Raw genomic sequence first — 20606 nt, forward strand, 5'->3', positions numbered from 1 at the left:
ACTGCTGGTACTGGGTGACTTTGGTGGGTTGCGGCCTTTGGTCTCCATCTGTCCATCAGAGGCTGGGTGTTTCCTATTTTACCTGGCCTCTCTGTCATTTCCCTTGCCGGCTATCAATGTGTTCAGATGTGCTCTGTTTGGTTCCTGCCTACCTGCTCCCAGATCTTTCAGGATAAGCTAAGTGCTGATTTTCAGTTGTTTGGTTTTTTTGTCCAGCTTGCTTAGAATGTCTCTTTGTTAGCTGGTTGCTCTAGTGGACTGAGGTTCTCCCCATGTGCCATGAGTTGGCACATGGGTTCTTGTAATCTCAGGATGGTTTTTTTTGATTAGGGTTTTTTGCTGACCGCTCAGTCCCCTTTTGTGTCATTCTGCTTTCTAGTTTTCAGCGGGCCTCTATTTGCTAAAGCTATATACATCATCTCTATGTATGTGCCTTCCTCTCATTTCACCGTCAATACATGTGGGGGGCAACTATATCTTTGGGGTTAATTCCTCTGGAGGCAAGTGAGGTCTTTGTTTTCTCTGCAGTACTAGTTAGCTCTTAGGCTGGTGCGTGGCGTCTAGAACCAACGTAGGCACGCTCCCTGGCTATCTCTAGTTGCGTTTGTCAGGCGTAGGGCAGCGGTCAGCCCAGGTTCCATCACCCTAGAGCTCGTCCGATATTTATTATACTTTGCTTATCCTGTGCTATCCCTAGCCATTGGGGATTCATGACAGCCATTATACAGTATGAAGCATTGTGTGGGGCCATTATACTGTATGGAGCATTGTGTAGGGCAATTATACAGTATGGAGCACTGTGTGGGGCCATTATACAGTATGGAGCACTATGTGAGGCCATTTTATAGTATGCAGCATCGTGTTGGGCTGTTATACTGCATGGAGCACTATGTGGGGCCCATTACACTTTATGCAGGACTATGTGGGGGACAGTACACTGTATGGAGGACTATGTGGAGCCATTGTACTGTATTGAGGACTTTATGTGCCTGTTATACTGTATGGAGGGCTGTGTGGGGATTACAGTTGGAGAGTCATACTAGGATGGAGGCACCATTCTTTGTTGGGGAGAACTGAGGGAGGGGGTATTGTAGGGTCTTAAGGTACCTTCACACTGAACAACTTAACAACGATATCGCTAGCGATCCGTGACGTTGCAGCGTCCTGGATAGCGATATCGTTGTGTTTGACACGCAGCAGCGATTAGGATCCTGCTGTGACATCGTTGGTCGGAGCTAGAAGGCCTGCACCTTATTTCGTCATTGGATCTCCCGCAGACATCGCTGAGTCGGCGTGTGTAACACCGTTTCAGCGATGTCTTCACTGGTAACCAGGGTAAACATCGGGTTACTAAGCGCAGGGCCGCGCTTAGTAACCCGATATTTACCCTGGTTACCAGTGTAAATGTAAAAAAAAAAACACTACATACTTACATTCCGATGTCTGTCGCGTCCCCCGGCATTCTGCTTCCCCGCTCTGCTTTACGGTCGGCGCTTACAGTGCAGGGAAGCAGAACGCCGGGGGACCCGACAGACACCGAAATGTGAGTATGTAGTGTTTGGTTTTTTTTACATTTACACTGGTAACCAGGGTAAACATCGGGTTATTATGCACGGCCCTGCACTTAGTAACCCGATGTTTACCCTGGTTACCCGGGGACTTCGGCATCGTTGGTCGCTGGAGAGCTGTCTGTGTGACAGCTCTCCAGCGACCACACAGCGACGCTGCAGCGATCGGCATCGTTGTCGAGATCGCTGCAGCGTCGCTAAATGTGACGGTACCTTTACTGTGCATGTGGAGGAGTTCACTGTGGGGGTATCATACTGTATTTGTGAGCACTTTTGTTTGCATAATTGCATCAAACTTTATCTGTTTTATTCAAGGTTTTTTATCCTTTGCTATTTCATATTTAAATTAGGACATTGGGTCATATGCATTTTACTGCTGTTAGATAACATAGTATATTATTCCACTAGAATTCCAAAAGTTAATTGTTTTATTTGATAAGGAAAATTTTCCTCAATTGTAGACTTTCTTTAACAATTATTAAGGTTGACTTGCAACTTTCTGTATGCTTTTAACTTTGTCCCTTTGTGTGTTTGATATCCCTGCCTTAAAGGGTTTGTTCTCATCATGATAAAGGGTTACAATTGCAAAGAGATTGTAAAAACAACTTTTCAATTTCACTTTTGATTAAAAATCCTCTCCATTCTCAAGAACAGACCTTCACTATAATTGGTGGTTAGTATCTTAGGTTTGAAGTGCAGCACTTACAAGCTCTTTGATATTGACTTTATAGCATGCTAATGTACGAGTTGTCTTTCTAAACTAAAACCTCAGTATTCAGGGCACTTTGCGAAAAATAAGTGGGTTTTGGATTGCAGTTTGGGCACTCGGTCTCTAAAAGGTTTGCCATCACTGATCTAGGTGATAGTCCTAGTCCTGTCCTCAGCACATTGGGGCTATTTTATAGGAACTGGTAATGTTGTCTAAACCATGGTGTGACTGAGACGATGGTAAGCAAATAGGGACACTTTATCAAGCCTGCTATGTTGGTTATTGGTGTATTATATGATAGGAACTGAGAATATTCATTTAATTAGCATCAGAATATTATTGTAGTAAGCAGGAAATAACTGAAAGCATATAAAACCCACTTGTTGTTACTACTAGTAAGTCACTCCTTGCATTTCCTAAAAATTCAGGGCATACAGTATGTTCTCAGAACTTTTCTGTGTTGAAAATTTGAAAATGTATGAACAACAATAAAACGTAGGTGTTATCAATGTCTTTGTAAAAGGGTTGTGGCCCTACAGACTCAGAGTCACCAGTGGCCGGACAATGTCAGACTGTGTGGCACATCCCAATGGGTAGCACCCAAATGTTAATTTATGCATACATTGCTAGGAGGAAGAACAGAGGTAGAATGCAGAGATCTAATAACAAATGTTTCACGATTGTTATTGCATTAAGAATATATCTACTAAAGCAGACATGTCAGAAGTAGTGATAGATCCTTTTTAACTTTCAAGAAAACCTAAAAGAGATATTCCCATCTCAGTAAGTGATGGAATATTGCCAGGATATGTCATCGCTTAATGATTGCTGGCATTCTGTCCTCTGGGGTCCTCATTGTCCTGCTAATTAAAAGGTACCTTTCATTTCCAGAATAATTACTTACCAGCAGATAAAGGGGTACGGTGCAGTATGGTAGCGTTTAAATCCGATGTAGCAGTTTTGCTGGAGCCACGGCTACAGGGAGAAAATAAAGCTTTATTCTCCCTACAGCCACTCGCTTCCACTCATCGGGGTGGTGCAGGAAGCAGTTACAGTCCTCACTCATTACACAGTAAGGCTGACATTGAAAGTGCCGGGGAATCATAACAGCGCACTCACTGTTTACTGAGCGGTCCACTGTAACCACTCCCTTCACCACCTTGATATTTAGACACTGCAGGAAAAATAAAAGCTTAATTTTCTCCCTGTAGCCGCTGCTCTTTTAAGCCAGTTAAATAGGATTTATACACTATTTACCTGAATATTGCCTATATCTGCAGGTAAATAGCATGTGTGGTTGTGTCAGGTTCCTTTAAGACAGCATCTCTGCTTCAATGCTGCTTCTGCTTGATGGTTTTTCTTCTGCAAAAAGGCTTTCCCAACCCCATCTGCATGGAGTTTCTATTTAGGCTAATGGCACCAGTTGCAGTTCCCTGAACAGTCAGAGAGACCTGGTGTGCTGGAATAACTGTGAAAAATGCACATCATTGGAACAGTGTTATGGTAGGAGACCCAGCAATTATTAAATAATGGCATATCCTAGTCATATACCATAATTTACTAAGATAAAAATGTCAATTTAGAGCTTAAGAAAAATGCCTAAGAACTAATGGTCAGGTAGTTGCTACCTACCTGCCTGTTGTGCTCGGCGCCGCTGTCACAGAGTGGTGCCAGACTTCTACTGATGTCACGCTGATTGACAGCCGGTTCCCAACTCCCTAATTGGGGGAAGCTAGCTGTCAATCAGCATGATGCTAGAAGTCAGCGCCCTATCAACAGGAAGAGAAATCCCTGCTCTCTAGACAGGGTGCAGCTGAACCTCCAGCAGGAGCGGTCAATGACTGGCGCTCGGTACAACAGGCATGTAGCTGCCTCTCTAAGCAACTACATGCCTGGTAGTGCTTAGGCATATTTTTTTTTAAAGTTAAGCATATCCCTATTAAAAAAGGGAACCTGTCAGTAGGGTTTTAGACCCTAAACTAGCGTAATATGTGTACAACATCTGAACTATTGATGACATCCATACCTTTGTATTATAAGATTGTTCTCCATTCCCTATAAACCGTTCAATGAATGTTTATTCAAATGAGCTTGCAAGTGCAGAGGTCTTTGCCAGCACTTACAGCTTTCCGGCTTCTCTCCTTTTTTCTCATCTCATCCAGCCGCCGGCCTCCTGACAGTTCAGTATTCTCTGTGATCCACTCTCCCACAGATCCATAGTCTGGCTCTCGCAATGTTATCTGGACCTTACTGTCACCCCTGGGAATGAGGTGCCTACACGAGATCTCAGGTAGGGGAGCAGTTCACAGAGAATAGTGAACTGTCAGTCACTGACTGGAGGCTGGAGAGCTGTAAGAGCAGGAAAAGCCCCCTGTACATGGGAGATCATTTGCATAAACATTCACCAATGGATTTCTAGAATGGACTAATGGACTTATAATACAAAGGGATGGATGTCATCAACATCTCAGATGCTTTACAAGGATAATATTAGTTCAGTGTCTAAAAACCCACTTAATTTCCCAGAGGAGCATTGTATGGCAAATAAGCCTCCTTACCTTGACAAGCCAGAGATGGTATGTCACTCTCCATAAGGAGAAACGATACCCCTTAGACCCCAGTCCAGAGCCTCTCACCTAGCCAAATCAGTTCTCATGCTTCGCACTGACGAGGGCCAACAGCCCGAAACACCGTGTCTGCGAATTGAGATACTGATTTGGCTTTTATCCTAAGTCATATTGCACAACTCGTTAGAGGGTTGATTGTGACTGGTAGGATCGCTACTTCCAACAGGTGGCGCTATAGAGTTAAGTCCTCTTTTTCTCAGAAGAGGCAATTTGCATATTAAAAACCCACTGACAGCTTCCCTTCAGTGAAGTAGAAGTTTAAAGGGACATTCTTACCTTAGTAAATTATGGTATATGACTGGGATATGCCATCACTGAGTGATTGCTGGGTCTCCCCCTAATTCCAAGAACCTGGTAACAGGTTCTCTTTAATTAAGTTTCAGAATCATGTCTCCTGTATGCTCCATGCCTTTGATTGCAGGCTCCTTCCTCCTTTTCTAACCCTCACATTTACCAATACTTTTTCTGTGCAGAAGCTAAAGTGGGCATATGACTCCTGTTACAATGATGGAAACTAGGTAAGATTACCTGTAAGCACTCAGAATCCTATGTTCAATGCTCACGTGTTTTCATTTTCTGCAAAAAATTTGTCTAGTCTTTCACATCATGCGTTTCTAACATCTATTTAATCTTTTACAGTAGTAGTCCTGATCCAGCCCACCTGCCTAATAGTCTTGGCTTCTGAATCTACATTTTTCCTCCGATGCTAGTGACCTTGCAACAGGGCCGGCGTTAGGGGCAGGCAGACTAGGCAGCTGCCTAGGGCCCCCGCTGCCCTAGGGGCCCCCAGCCAGGGGTGGACGTACCGCTGGTGCCACTGCTCTGGGGCCGAGAGGTGGAGGGTGGTCACTGCAGGCAGACCCCGTATCATGTAGCATCAGGCCCCTCTCACTCCCTCCTGTAATCATTCTAACACCCAGTGCCAAGGAGAGAGCGCACACGGAGTGCAGGAGTTCAAAAGGGGGCGTGTCATGCAGGGAGAGACGCTGGCCAATGAACGCTTTCCTCACCAGACTGAGGAGAGCGCTCATTGGCTGCTGTCTCTCTGTTCACCTGCATGGTGCGTCCCAATGGAGACTGGTGAGTACTCACCTACAGTCAGGGGCCCCGCCGCACAGCACACAGGGAGTCAGGGACAGCAGAGGAGAAAGAGCAGGACTTAAGTTGTATATCTGCTCCCTCCACTGTTCTGTTCCCAGCAGGCTCACTGTGAAGAGATGGGGGAGGAGCTCACTGCACGGGACAACACGGCAGCACCAGGGGGTTGATATCAGTCCTGTCTGCTCTGTGCCCCATCCCCCACAGTGAGTTCTGCAGCCCTCTCCAACTGAACTGACCTCTTCCAGGGCTCATCTGATCACCTGATATACAAGATTAGTATGTGTGTATTTATATGCTTGTAGATGTATGTATGTGCATCTGTGTATGTACAGTGTGTGTGTGTGTGTGTATCTATGTGTATGCATGTACAGTATATGTGTATGTCTGTGTGTATAATATGTGTGTATCTGTATATGCGATATATTTGTATGTACTGTATATATTATGTTTATGTGCATGTATGTACAGTATATGTGTATGTATATGTGTATATGGTATGTGTATACTATATGTGTATATAACTGTGTGTGTGTATGTACAGTATATGTGTATGAAAAGACAGTATATGTGTGTGTATGTACGGTATGTGTGTATATGTATGTACGGTACGAGTATGTGCCTCTGTATGTTTGTACAGTATATGTGTGTATGCATGTAAGGTATATGTATGTGTATCTGTGTATAATGTACGGTATATGTGTGTATGTACAGTATATGTATGTATGACGGTATATGTATGTGTATCTGTGTGTATGTATAGTATATGTGTGTGTTTGTATATACGGTATATGTATGTACAGTATGTCTGTGTATGTACGGTATATGCGTGTGTGTATGTATAGTACGTGTATGTATGACGGTATATGTATGCGTATATGTGGGTATGTATAGTATATGTGTGTGTATATACGGTATATGTGTGTGTATGTTCAGTATGTGTATGTATGACGGTATGTGTATCTGTGTGTATGTATGGTATATGTGTGTGTTTGCATGTACGGTATATGTATGCGTATCTGTGTTGTGATGCAGTGACCCCTGTGGCAGCTAGGGGGCGCTGTGTGTGCTCCTTGGGATATGCATGGAGGCATATCTGTTGTTATAATGGTGGTGAAACAGTGACTGGCAGTGTTGTGAATGGCCGATATGTGTCGCAGAGGGAGTCTGCGTAGTAAGTCTGATGTAATGTTGTTCTGGGACCTGTAGTCCCTCAAGAGTGTGTATAGTTAGTAAGGGAGACTTACTAGTTATGTGAGATGGGCAGGACAAACTAGCCACACATCCACACTCCCACCCAGGGGAGTGGTTAAGGGTATATAATGTGACCAGGGTGTGGGTCACATGGGTCCTGTGTGGTTCCTGTGTTGGATTTCCTGGGAGTAGGAGTCCTGAGGAGCGTATGTCAGTCTGTTGGATGGTCCCATGTGGGATGGACGTCCTGAATAGCACACTGGGCAACCTGTGTTGGAAGACCTGGGAGTAGGCTTCCTGAAGAGCACAACCTGTGTTGGATCTCCTGGGAGTAGGAATCCTGAAGAGCACATGCCAGTGTGTTGGATGGTCCCATGTGGGATGGACGTCCTGAATAGCACACAGTAAGACTATGGTTCTGGATGGTCTGTGTTGGGGAAGCTACCGTCCTTCGGTGGCTCTGGACTGACTGATATGTGCCGGCCAGGCAAGTTGGTGAACCCCGTAAGACAGTTTCCCCAGGAGAGAGGACTGATGAGGAGTTAGCAGGTGGAGCAGGAGCTCCCATAAGGTGCCATTGACTGTTGGTGCTTGTGATAGTCTATGAACTGTGTGGTCTCCCACAGTAACTGAACGGGGTGAGGTTCAGCATGTTTAGAGACCGCGACCCAATATCATGTGCGCTATATAACTAGGGTCATTGGTGAACTGTTCGGTGTCCTGACACCCATGGTAACTGGACGAAGTGAGAGGTCCAGCATGTTTAGTGTTACTCTATGGAGGACTATGGGAGTGTATTATACTCTATGGAGGACTATGGGGGTGTATTATACTATATGGAGGACTATGGGGAGTCTATTATACTATATAGAGGACTACGGGGAGTGTGTTATACTATATGGAGAACTAGAGGGAGTGCATTATACTATATGAAGGACTAGGGGGAGTACATTATACTATATGGAGGACTATGGCAGTATGTTATACTATATGGAGAACTAGGGGGAGTGCAAAATGCAAGATATTCATCGAGTGATTGGATTGGTAAGGCTATGTGCACACGATGCGGATTTTGCAGTGGATCCACAGCTATTTCCCATGAGTTTACAGTACAATGTAAATGTATGGGAAACCAAAAACGCTGTGCCCATGCTGCGGAAAAAAACGCGCGGAAACGCAGCGGTTTACATTCCTCAGCATGTCAATTCTTTGTGCGGAATCCGCAGAGGTTTTACACCTGCTCCATAATAGAAAACCGCAGGTGTAAAACTGCAGTGAAATCCGCACAAAAAACGCAGTAAATCCGCAGGAAAAACACAGTGTTTTTGCCCTGCGGATTTATCAAATCCGCTGCGCAAAAATCCGCAGTGGACCACTCTACGTGTGCACATACCCTTATGCCGCAACAAAAATCATTGTTCTCAGCAGCACATCGCCCGGTGAAAACTGCAGATATGCTGCTAAGATGGTACTGTATGTGGACAGATTGATCTACTAGTGATTATTCTGTCCCCATCATTATTCCTCAGCCAGTGTAAAGTGGCCGGAAACAAGCGGCGAATGACTTTAATATTGTTAATCATTCTCGTTTAGTGGCCTGAAATCGGCGCATGTAACTACAACCAAAATGTTTCTGTGTGATGGTGCAATTTGTTAGCATTTAGGGCCCCATTTTAAACTTTTGCCTAGGGCCCCACTTTGCCTAAAACTGGCCCTGCCTTGCAAGGCACCAAAAGCTCCTACAGCTGTGTCCCTGGGACACATATTTCATCAGGTTTGTGGCTTCCTAGCTCAAGAAGCTCATTGGTGGGTTGTTGGTGGGTTGTACGTGTGTAGGTTGTCTTGTCAGGTCTCCCTCTGCTCCGCCAGGTAAGGAGAATAGATAAGACTACCTGCGAGCGCTCTGGCCACTTTCCCAGTTCTTTACCCCCAAAATTGAAGTGCCTTAGGCTACGTTCACATTTGCGTTTTGCGGCGCAGCGTCGGCGACGCAACGCACAACGCATGCAAAACGCATGCACAACGCAACGTTTTGTGACGCATGCGTCCATTTTTGGCATGCATCACAAAACGCTAGACAATGCATGTCCATGCGCCCCCATGTTAAATATAGGGGCGCATGACGCATGCGTCACTATGCGTCGCCGAACCTGCGCCCGACGCAACGCAAATGTGAACGTAGCCTTACCCCTTCGTTCCCTCTTGCTTCCACGCTTATGGTATAAAATGCAGTGGGCAGGGCCAGGGGCGGACTTACTGTCTCTTACATAATGTATTCTTGTTATCTTTGTTATTCACAGCACCCTCTTTTATTACATAGTTCCCTCTCTTTTTAGATATAAAATGACTGCAGTCGGAGGAGCCAGTGACCAGACGACCAGTCCAAAAGCTTCTCCAACAGAAAAGAAGCTTTCCCATGCTCCATCAGCCATCATTGCATTATACAGCTAACAAGACAGGCCAATATGTAATAAAAAAACAAGGCTCTATATAATCCATTATGTAAGGAACGGTCCTGTACATAACAAGAGAAGGCACTGTATAATAAGGGACGGCAATATACATAATAAAGGAGACAATGATTAATAATATATATACATGCATGTGGCTATATATATACTAGCTGAAGAGCCCAGCGTTGCCTGGGCATAGTAAATATCTGTGGTTAGTTATAGCACCTCACTTCTCTTATTTTCCAATCACGCCTCTCATTTTCCCCCTCACATCTTTCTTTCCCCCCCTCACATCTCTCATTTCCTCCCTCACACCTCTCATTTTCCCCCTCACTCCTCTTATTTTCCCCCTCACTCCTCTCATTCCCCCCTCACTCCTCTCATTCCCCCCTAACACTTGTCATTTCGACCTCACATCGGTCATTTTCTGATCACTCCACTATTTTCCCTCACTCCTCTCATTTTGCACTCACACCTTTTCATTTTCACCTCTCACCTCTCATTTTCACCTCACACCTCTCATTTTCACCTCACACCTTTCATTTTCCCCTCAGTATATACATGTTTGTCATCTCGCTTATAGATAGTATACACCTGTATGTCATCTCCTGTATATAGTATACACCTGTATGTCATCTCCTGTATATAGTATATACCTGTATATCATCTCCCCTGTATATAGTATATACCTGTATGTCATCTCCCCTGTAAATAGTATATACCTGCTGTATGTCATCTCTTCCTGTATATTGTATATACCTATGTGTCATCTCCTCCTGTACATAGTATATACCTGTATGTCATCTCTTCTATATACAGTATATACCTGTATGTCATCTCCTATATATAGTATATACCTGTATGTCATCTACTCCTATATATAGTATATACCTGTATGTCATCTCCTGTATATAGTATTTACCTGTATGTCATCTTCCCTGTATATAGTATATACCTGCTGTATGTCATCTCCTCCTCTATATACCTATCTGTCATCTCCTCTTTTTTTATAGTATATACCTGTATGTCATCTCCTCCTGTATATAGTATATATGTGTGTCATCTTCTCCTATATATAGTATATACTGTACCTGTATGTCATCAACGCCTGTATATATTATATGCCTGTGTGTCATCTGCTCCTGTATATAGTAAATACCTGTGTATCATCTCCCCTGTATATAGTATATATCTGTGTGTCATCTCCTCCTGTACTAGACCTCGTTCACACGTTATTTGGTCAGTATTTTTACCTCAGTATTTGTAACCTTAATTGGCAGCCTGATAAATCCCCAGCAAACAGGAAGCCCTTCCCCCTGGCAGTATACGTTAGCTCACACATACACATAATAGACAGGTCATGTGACTGACAGCTGCCGTATTTCCTATATGGTACATTTGTTGCTCTTGTAGTTTGTCTGCTTATTAATCAAATTTTTATTTTTGAAGGATAATACCAGACTTGTGTGTGTTTTAGGGAGAGTTTTGTGGCGTCTGGCGACATGCATGTAGCGACTTTTGTAAGATGAGTTTTGTGTGGCGACATGTGTGTAGCAACTTTTTGTGTGTCGAGTTGCATGTGACAGATTAGTGTAGCAAGTTATGTGCAGCAAGTTTTGTGCATCGCGAGTTTTGCACGTGGCGAGTTTTATGTGTGGTGCATTTTGAGTATGTGCAAGTTTTGTGTGAGGCAACTTTTGCATGTGTTGCAACTTTTGTGCATGTGGCAATTTTTCCGCGTGTGCAAGTTGTGCATGTGTGCAAGTTTTGCGTGAGCCTAGTTTTGCATGTGGCGAATTAAGCACGTGTGGCGAGTTTTGCATGTGGCGAGTTTGAATGTGGCGAATTATGCGCGTGGCAAGTTTTGAGTGGCGGCTTTTGTGTTTCGACTTTTATGTGGCGAGGTTGGTGTATGTGTGGTGAAAAGTGTGCTGAGGGTGGTATATGTGTTCAAGCACGTGGTAGTGTGTGGCGCATTTTGTGTGTGTGTTCATATCCTCATGTGTGGTGAAAATACCATGTCAGGGCCCCACCTTAGCAACTGTACAGTATATACTCTTTAGCACCATCGCTCTCACTCTTTAAGTCCCCCTTGTTCACATCTGGTAGCTGTCAATTTGCCTCCAACACTTTTCCTTTCACTTTTTCCCCATTATGTAGATAGGGGCAAAATTTTTGGTGAATTGGAAATCGCGGGGTTAAGATTTCGCCTCACAACATAGCCTATGACGCTCTCGGGATCCAGACGTGTGACTGTGCAAAATTTTGTGGCTGTAGCTGTGACGGTGCAGATGCCAATCCCGGACATACACACATACACACACACACACACACACACATCAGCTTTATATATTAGATGTAGCTTTTGTCGCCATAGAAGGAGGGGGGCCAAGATGCATTTCTTGCACAGGGGCCCCAAGCTGTCAGTGTCCGCCCCTGGGTAGGGTTGTGGTAGGGATGAAACTTCTCTGTTAGATACACAGATACATGCTAGAAATATAGGGATGTGTGTCCTTTCCTGATATGATGGAAAGCATAAAATCTATTTAATTGCCTGTAAAGCACTAACAGGCTAGGACAATACTAACCATGCTCAAACTTTAGTGAGCAAAGTAGTACACAATCTATGGCAACCTGCTGCAACAAGCAGTAAGATTAGAGGGACTTCAGAAACAATTTCACTGCAATACAGAAGATGAAATATAAAAAGTAACCTACATAACTGTATATTACACAAAAGAAAATGAGCTTTATAGGAGGAATACTCCTTTAAGTTAAAAGCTGGTCCACAAGCGCACAACTGTTGCTTAGACTTCTGTCAAGCCATGGCATGGAACTTCTGGAAGTGTTTGGAGCCATACTGCTCTTTTCTGTGCTTTTGATTTCATGCAGAGACACGCAGAGGTTTCATGAGATGCCATATTATGGAGATATGTTATCTCCATAAAGTGGTGCCCTATGGAGGCAGTTGCCATTTTACTTGGGTCCGCTGCACCCGTTCAGTGCAATTGTATTGAGGCCCAGTTAGACAGGTAAGCATCTCTGCCTGTTTTTGTTTTTTTCTTGAATATTGGAGGATTTTTTCTTCTTTTTGTGGTTTTCATGCCCTATGGAGGCCCCATGTGATGACTATCTGAGGGCCCGGACACGATGTGCTGCCATTGAGGACTATCAGCCTTGAGGATGTGTCATTTCTAATTCAGCATTTTGATCTAGATAAAAGTTATCTGTTATGTATTATTAGATTGTACTAGTGGTGCGGTAAGGACAAGTAAACCATAGTTCCAAGAGTCGTTAGGTACTAGCTCTGCCAATACAAACTTTCAATCTGTAGGATCTGGTAAGGATACAAGATGTTTGGGGGAGCAGTATGCAGATCTAGAGAAGATCTAGAGAAGACTGCTGGAGGCTGGGTTAGGGCTCGATCACATGAGGATATATCACGGCGGAGTGCTATGCAATGTGCTATCGGATAGCACTCGGCCCAGTGGTATTCTATGGGGCAGCTCAGATCTGCGATTGTTTTCTCATGCCGATTAGGCATGCCACAATTGCATCTGACAATCGGATCACACTCACCCATACAAGTCTATGGGTGTGCGTTACACATCGGACTGCACTCTGATGTGATCCGAGTGCAATGCGATTACTGCGGATGCTGGCAATGGAGGAGATGGAAAATTTACTTATTGTGTCTCCTCCGCACCTGTACTGCGATTCTCTCATGTGAGAAGATCTGATCACATTGCACTGACACTCAGATCAAAGTCTGACAGAGTTTAAGTTGAGTGACATTTGCATAATCGGCCCGATTCTGTTGCACGAGAAAACATACGCACATGTGACACCGGTCTTAGAATTGCAGTGAAAGGAGACTTTATGTTATTTAAAAGAAAAAAAAAACATTTTTGAAGACCAGGTTGGATTACCAATGCACTAGCAGGATGGTACGGAGGTTGGCAGTACGTGTCCAGTGGTGACTTTTCACTCTTATACAGGCGTGAGAGGATGCTGACCGTCAAGGGTAACTGGATTCTGGAGCTTGGGCGAGGGTCTTTTTTGTATTTGACCAATTTTATCCGTTTTTAAGTTGTGCTTTTGGTTAACATTCTATTGTTGATACGTCTGTGTAGCCTTTTTAGTTATTGGGACCTTTTCTCATTGAGCTGTGCCCTCCTATATTAGAAGTTTTGGTAATTAGCTTTAGTTGTGTCAATGACTATATAGTTATTTTCTGTATCCATCACCACAGTACCTGTAATATATGCAGTACCACCTTAGGCTTCCCCACCCAGCGTAAAACTATAGCCGACAGTGGTCAAACTTCACATCTTATAAAGACCACAACTTCATGAGAAGCATGCCCAAATAACAATGATTACAAGATGAAATAAAATCAAAATAAGTAATGGGCCATAATGGATATACTATGGGATAATCGCTAACCGAAAATACATAACCATAGAAAACAGACGATCAAACACCCAACATCATTAGATGCAAAGTAATAATTTTATTTAATCTAATAAAATTTACAATATACAGTTAGGTCCATATATATTTGGACAGAGACAACATTTTTCTAATTTTGGTTATAGACATTACCACAATGAATTTTAAACAAAACAATTCAGATGCAGTTGAAGTTCAGACTTTCAGCTTTCATTTGAGGGTATCCACAATAAAATTGGATGAAGGGTTTAGGAGTTTCAGCTCCTTAACATGTGCGACCCTGTTTTTAAAGGGACCAAAAGTAATTGGACAATTGACTCCAAGGCTATTTCATGAACAGGTGTGGGCAATCCCTTCGTTATGTCATTCTCAATTAAGCAGATAAAAGGCCTGGAGTTGATTTGAGATGTGGTGCTTGCATTTGGAAGGTTTTGCTGTGAAGTAAACATGCAGTCAAAGGAGCTCTCCATGCAAGTGAAACAGGCCATCCTTAAGCTGCGAAAACAGAAAAAAACAAGCCGAGAAATTGCTACAATATTAGGAGTGGCAAAATCTACAGTTTGGTACATCCTGAGAAAGAAAGAAAGCACTGGTGAACTCATCAATGCAAAAAGACCTGGGCGTCCACGGAAGACAACAGTGGTGGAGGATAGAAGAATAATCTCCATGGTGAAGAGAAACCCCTTCACAACAGCCAACCAAGTGAACAACACTCTCCAGGAGGTCGGCGTATCAATATCCAAATCTACCATAAAGAGAAGACTGCATGAAAGTAAATACAGAGGGTTCACTGCACGGTGCAAGCCACTCATAAGAATCAAGAATAAAAAGGCTAGACTGGACTTTGCTATAAAACATCTAAAAAAGCCAGCACAGTTCTGGAAGAACATTCTTTGGACAGATTAAACCATGATCAACCTCTACCAGAATGATGGAAAGAGAAATGTATGGCGAAGGCGTGGTACAGCTCATGATCCAAAGCATACCACATCATCTGTAAAGCACGGTGGAGGCAGTGTGATGGCTTGGGCATGCATGGCTGCCAGTGGCACTGGGTCACTAGTGTTTATTGATGATGTGACACAGGACAGAAGCAGCCGAATGAATTCTGAGGTATTCAGAGCCACACTGTGTGCTCAGATCCAGCCAAATGCAGCCAAACTGATTGGTCGTCGTTTCATCCTACAGATAGACAATGACCCAAAACATGAAGCCAAAGCAACCCAGGAGTTAATTAAATCAAAGAAGTGGAATATTCTTGAATGGCCAAGTCAGTCACCTGATCTCAACCAAACTGAGCATGCATTTCACTTGTTAAAGACTAAACTTCAGACAGAAAGGCCCACAAACAAACAGCAACTGAAAAACACCGCAGTGAAGGCCTGACAAAGCATCAAAAAGGAGGAAACACAGCGTCTGGTGATGTCCATGAGTTCAAGACTTCAGGCAGTCATTGCCAGCCAAGGGTTTTCAACCAAGTACTAAAAATGAACATTTTATTTAAAATTATTGAATCTGTCCAATTACTTTTGGTCCTTTTAAAAACAGGGTGGCACATGTTAAGGAGCTGAAACTCTTAAACCCTTCATTCGATTTTAATGTGGATACCCTCAAATGAAAGCTGAAAGTCTGAACTTCAACTGCATCTGAATTGTTTTGTTTAAAATTCATTGTGGTATTGTCTATAACCAAAACTAGAAAAATGTTGTCTCTGTCCAAATATATATGGACCTAACTGTATATACACAAGGTATTCAGGGAAAGCCAGGAGGGGAAAGATGAAAAGCCTCAGGTCACAATGTGCAACAAGAAACGGTCGGGGGTGCAGGCGTGTGGACCATGCAATAATGTAATTAATCAATAACTAGGTTCCAACAAAGGACTCCTACAGAGTGCCATGGCAGGGAAATAAATAAAGAACATATAGAAAGCCAAAACAATTTTTGTTACCTATAAACAAAATATACCATAATCAATAGCTACTATATAGAAAAAAGATATGTATTACCTGCAAAGGCACAATGAATGGTCACGGTCCACCGCGTGCACCCACCCCAACGCACGTTTCGGCGTATGAGCCTTTTTCAAACTTCACATCTTGTAGATTTGCATTTTCCTATTTTGTTGCAGCAGCCATATGTAAAATGTGTAAGATCTTGTACCTCTCAATGTTCAGCTTTCCCATTTGGTAAAACGTACAGCAGGAAGTGCATCCATATTGATTGCCATTTACTAACTTCCTCCACGGAAGCTCCTAACCAAAAACAACAACCAATATGGTTTTGAATACTGATGCCAGGTTTTCCAAAATTTACTGTTAGGTTTTGGGTGAAAAATGTTCTATCCTGATTCTGCATGCAACGCACGTTCTGCGTCAGGTTCTAGTTATCAATAAATCTCAATAGGAAACTCCAGAGGACTGCACAATACGTGGCTTCTTGGTGCCACAGTCCGCTGGTTCAGATGTGTCAGGTCCCAATTCAGGAACATACCTTTGGGATAGCCATATCTAACTTTACACAGAAGGACCATCTCCAGACACTGCAGTCCGCCTTGGCACAACATTAAAACTCATTCGCTCGGCAAAATGTCTCTGGTGCGTATTGGGCAAATTCCAGCATTTCCTTATTTGTACCGGTAGAAGCAGATATATGTGGAGGCTGATCCTGCAGGCGCTGACACCGAGATCAGGTGCATCCCGTAGAAGATCCACAGTAACATGCCTGCCTGTTCAATGAATGAGAGGTCTGGAGCGCTGATGTGCAGTATATGGTGCTGTAATATGGGACCGCATCAATATACCGCACACATTGCTACTATTCTCTACCGCCAACCAACACATAGGCTTAACATACGGCACTATACAAGGCAGGGAACTGGTTAATGGTCAGCTGCCATGAGGGATTTCCTCAGCACTGTGCCCAAATATACCAGCTCCAGGACTAGGTATAGGGAAAGGCCTTTATCAATGAGCTCCACATACATTGCCTGTGTATTTCAGGGCTTCATTTATTCATGCAGGTTATTAACCCTTCTTAAACCGCTGCTGCCTAATTTTACAGCATCAAAGGAGATAACATGGCATGCTCAAGGTCACTCATGGGTTTACCTATTTTATGGCTTTCCTGTTCAGTGTGTGTCACTATTACTATCACAGAAGGTGGCAGGACAGAAGGGGAATCCATCCTGTAATATTAGACGTCAGGGTGGGGTAAGGGACCCGAACATTTCGCCTGGGAATATCATTACTTCCAATCTTAAAATATTAAAGTGCGGGATAACGTAACCCTGTAAGTACTGCAGGGCTTTTCACCATAGTGTCACACACCACTACTGAGGCCGCTCATTCTGTAAGGGGGCTCAGTAGTGCCGGCCAAGTTGGCTACCCCTGCCTGGTTACAGGTCTGGATGGGGGCAGAATGGTCAGATCAAGATGCATGCAGGCAAGTTTCCACAATGCTGAGACATGAGCGGCAGGAGGGTCCAGAAATGACATCTTACCTTGCACTGGAGGGGGTTCTGCAGAGGAGACACTGTCTTGTGTCCATTTATATCCAAGCAGACAGAGGCTCCAGCAGCTGATCTGGCGTGCTAGCTATGCCTGTACTGGACTCATAATGATTCATGACTGCTGAAAGCCAGTGAAAGAAGCACCACTATGCATGCAGCAGCTGCCAGAGCCTATGAGACAGTGGTCCATCCCTCCTTCTCCTCCTCCTCCTCCCTCTCCCAGGACTACACACACAAGATGGCTTTTCCCTCTATTTCTCAGCTCTCTGCCTCCCAGCTGTGGCCTTTTCTATACATACACACAGCCATTTAGGTTTCACACCTTACCGCCACCTCCACCACCATCCACTACTGACAAGGGGTCCTACATGCCCCACACCGGGGACCAACCCATTGCAAATATGGGAAGCTTTTTTTTTTCTCCTCCACCGTACGCTGCAGCCAATGAAGAGCTTAGGATCTCTGATGCAGAAGGGTATTAACAAGGATTACCTGGAACTGCCCAAACCATTTTTTTTCAAAGAGATCATTTTAACCCTGCCTGTTCTGGGACTGATAACACACCAAAGATTTAATTACCTAACAAGCTTGCTTCCTTTGTAACTCCAGAGCATTAACCCTTGTGTGTATTTTTTCAGCCTGCATTTATTTTATTAGGTACACGGTTAGGCCACATGCACACGTTCAGTATTTTACATCAGTATTTGTCATTTGGGATGACCGGACTCATAGAAGTTCGGGTTCTAGCACCCAACCTGAAGTTTAGTCCAAAATTTGGTTCAGGTACCAGAACCTGAACCCCAATGAAAACAATGGAGACTGAAACTTTGGATCTAAAAAAAAAATAATCTCTTGTGGCCGTCCACTAATACTTTCTATGTCTTATTTTAATCATTTTGCATTCCTTGTAGTAGAATGGACAAAAAATAAAATGATACACATATAATGAAGACGATTTGCACTTCAAAAAATCTTTCATACAACTCAAATGACATCTAAAACTACAAATGTTATGAAGAGCTGACAAAGGATAATCTCAGGCCTTTCATACATATGCAGGCAGATTCTTACTAACTGTAAAATATCACTTATAATTAGCAGTAAGTGATCTGGATCTCTAGCTGGTCATTGAAAAAAATACAAATTTCTCTGGACGCACTATTGCTGCTGCTCCCAAGGTATATGTGCAAGGTATAGGCCGCGTGATCGTGTCTTACTGTAGGAGTGTTTTCCATTTCCACACTAATGCAAACAGGAACAGAAGGCACCAGACATGAATATAGGAGTGACATGCACCAGAGAAGGAGACATGGAGAGGGGGAGGAGAAGACACAGCAGGACGTGTTTGTGAATATGCCGCTTCACTGAAAAAGAAAATTCTCCACAGTCTCCAAAAGAATTGCTTAAAAGGTGGTGTCCACCTGAGAAGCCCATTCTTGAGGCAGATCCCTTTTGCTGACTCCTGGCTTTCCGGTTGCTATAAGCTTCATATGCAGCATGAAGTCAACTGAGATCTCTGTGCAGCATCTTTCCACTCTCACTAACGAGAGGGACCCTGAGTGGGAGGATGTTCCTTTATGGTATCCATAGACATGGACAGAGGTTTTTCTGAATAGGCAGACCCTTAAAGTCTCTTACAGATAGACCAGCAGCTCTGAAGATCAAAAAGCTGTACTTACAAGTGAAATACTATGCACACAAAATCTCTGCCCTCACTTCCATCGTTAGTCTTTGACTGCCTGAATAACATAGCAAGCTGCTCAATTCTTCTCAGGAAAAATAAATCTGACAGATCCAAATTAAAAAAAGCCCAAAACCCAATATAGCCATCAAACAGATGATAAAGAATCCAGATTTCTTGTCATCGACAAACTTGGACTGGCCCACTGGGGGAGCCGGTGTATCTCCTGGTGGGCCTTTGTGCAGGAGTGGACTGCCTACCCCTCCATATGAGCAATAGTTTATTATTATATAGAAGTATAAGTACATTTGTGAATGAATAATGTTATATTTACATGTAGCTATAACAGAGGGACCCCCAGAGTCAGTGTTATTTGTGGGTTCTTGTTACCCTCGTCTGACACTTGTTATGGATTTTTTGACACGGGATATGAAAAGAAGATGGACAGTCATTAGCCCAAATGTTGTGCTGCGGAGAGTTGATTAAAATCAATAAAGACTTGTACTGTCCGTGACCTTGAAATAACATTTCCTCTTCTTGGACCATGTGGGACCAAGTTACTATTGTTAGTGTAATGATGCAACGTGCAGAACAGACAGCTTTCCAGATGTATCATACAGACAGAATGAAAGCTGCATTTTACAACCTCGGGCTTTGGTAACAGGTCACCATAAGCAATGTTGTATGCTTACATATCATATCAGAAGAAGCCTACTCAAATGTAGTGTAAGTGTCAGCTGCCTAGCAACTGTGAGGGAAATGTAGAAGTCTCGCCCCTGGGGGAGAGAAACGCTGCAGTCCTCACTTGCTCGCACTGATTTCTGATATGTATAATTCTGGACTCTCACCAAGACTGGATGTTAAAGCCATAGGGAATATGCAGCTTGCATAATACACTTCAATTATTACCAATTACATTGCTCTTTCTTTGTCTAAGTCTACACAGGCTATATCAATCACCTATTTGACATCCATTGGGGCCTGCAGAATAGACAATTTTCAGAGCACCTTAAATAATTCTAAAACTCAGACTGTCCAGGTAACATTCAGAATTCATGTCATATCAGATATTAATTCTATACATATAGATGGAGCGGCTCATTAAGAGGCAAAAAGGATTTAGGCGTTATCTAGTTTAGTTTATCCGATAATGAACTTAAATGAAATACTAATTTAAAGGGAACCTGTCATACAAAAAATGATATTAACCTGCAGATATAGGGTTAATTTGCAGACTAATCGCATTCTGAAGATGCTTTGCACCCACTGTGAAAGCCCAACTGCTCGAAGGAAATGAAAAATATTCCTTCAGGC

At 43.3% G+C, this 20606-nt stretch overlaps 1 protein-coding gene across 21 annotated transcripts in view; it reads right to left on the reverse strand.

Moving 5' to 3' along the window:
- Nucleotides 1-20606, reverse strand: part of RIMBP2 (RIMS binding protein 2) — an 817544-nt gene that overhangs the window by 544410 nt on the left and 252528 nt on the right. Inside the window, exon 1 of one of the 21 annotated variants that reach the window (XM_077293304.1) lies at nucleotides 17603-17949. The exons of the other annotated variants lie outside the window; for them this stretch is intronic. The gene's annotated coding sequence lies outside the window, so the exon portion shown is untranslated. Of the gene's footprint in view, nucleotides 1-17602; nucleotides 17950-20606 lie in introns of those variants that run through there. 21 annotated transcript variants of the gene reach the window in all.

This window comes from Ranitomeya variabilis, chromosome 1 (genome assembly GCF_051348905.1).
Source record: "Ranitomeya variabilis isolate aRanVar5 chromosome 1, aRanVar5.hap1, whole genome shotgun sequence".
Classification (NCBI taxonomy): Eukaryota; Metazoa; Chordata; class Amphibia; order Anura; family Dendrobatidae; genus Ranitomeya; species Ranitomeya variabilis.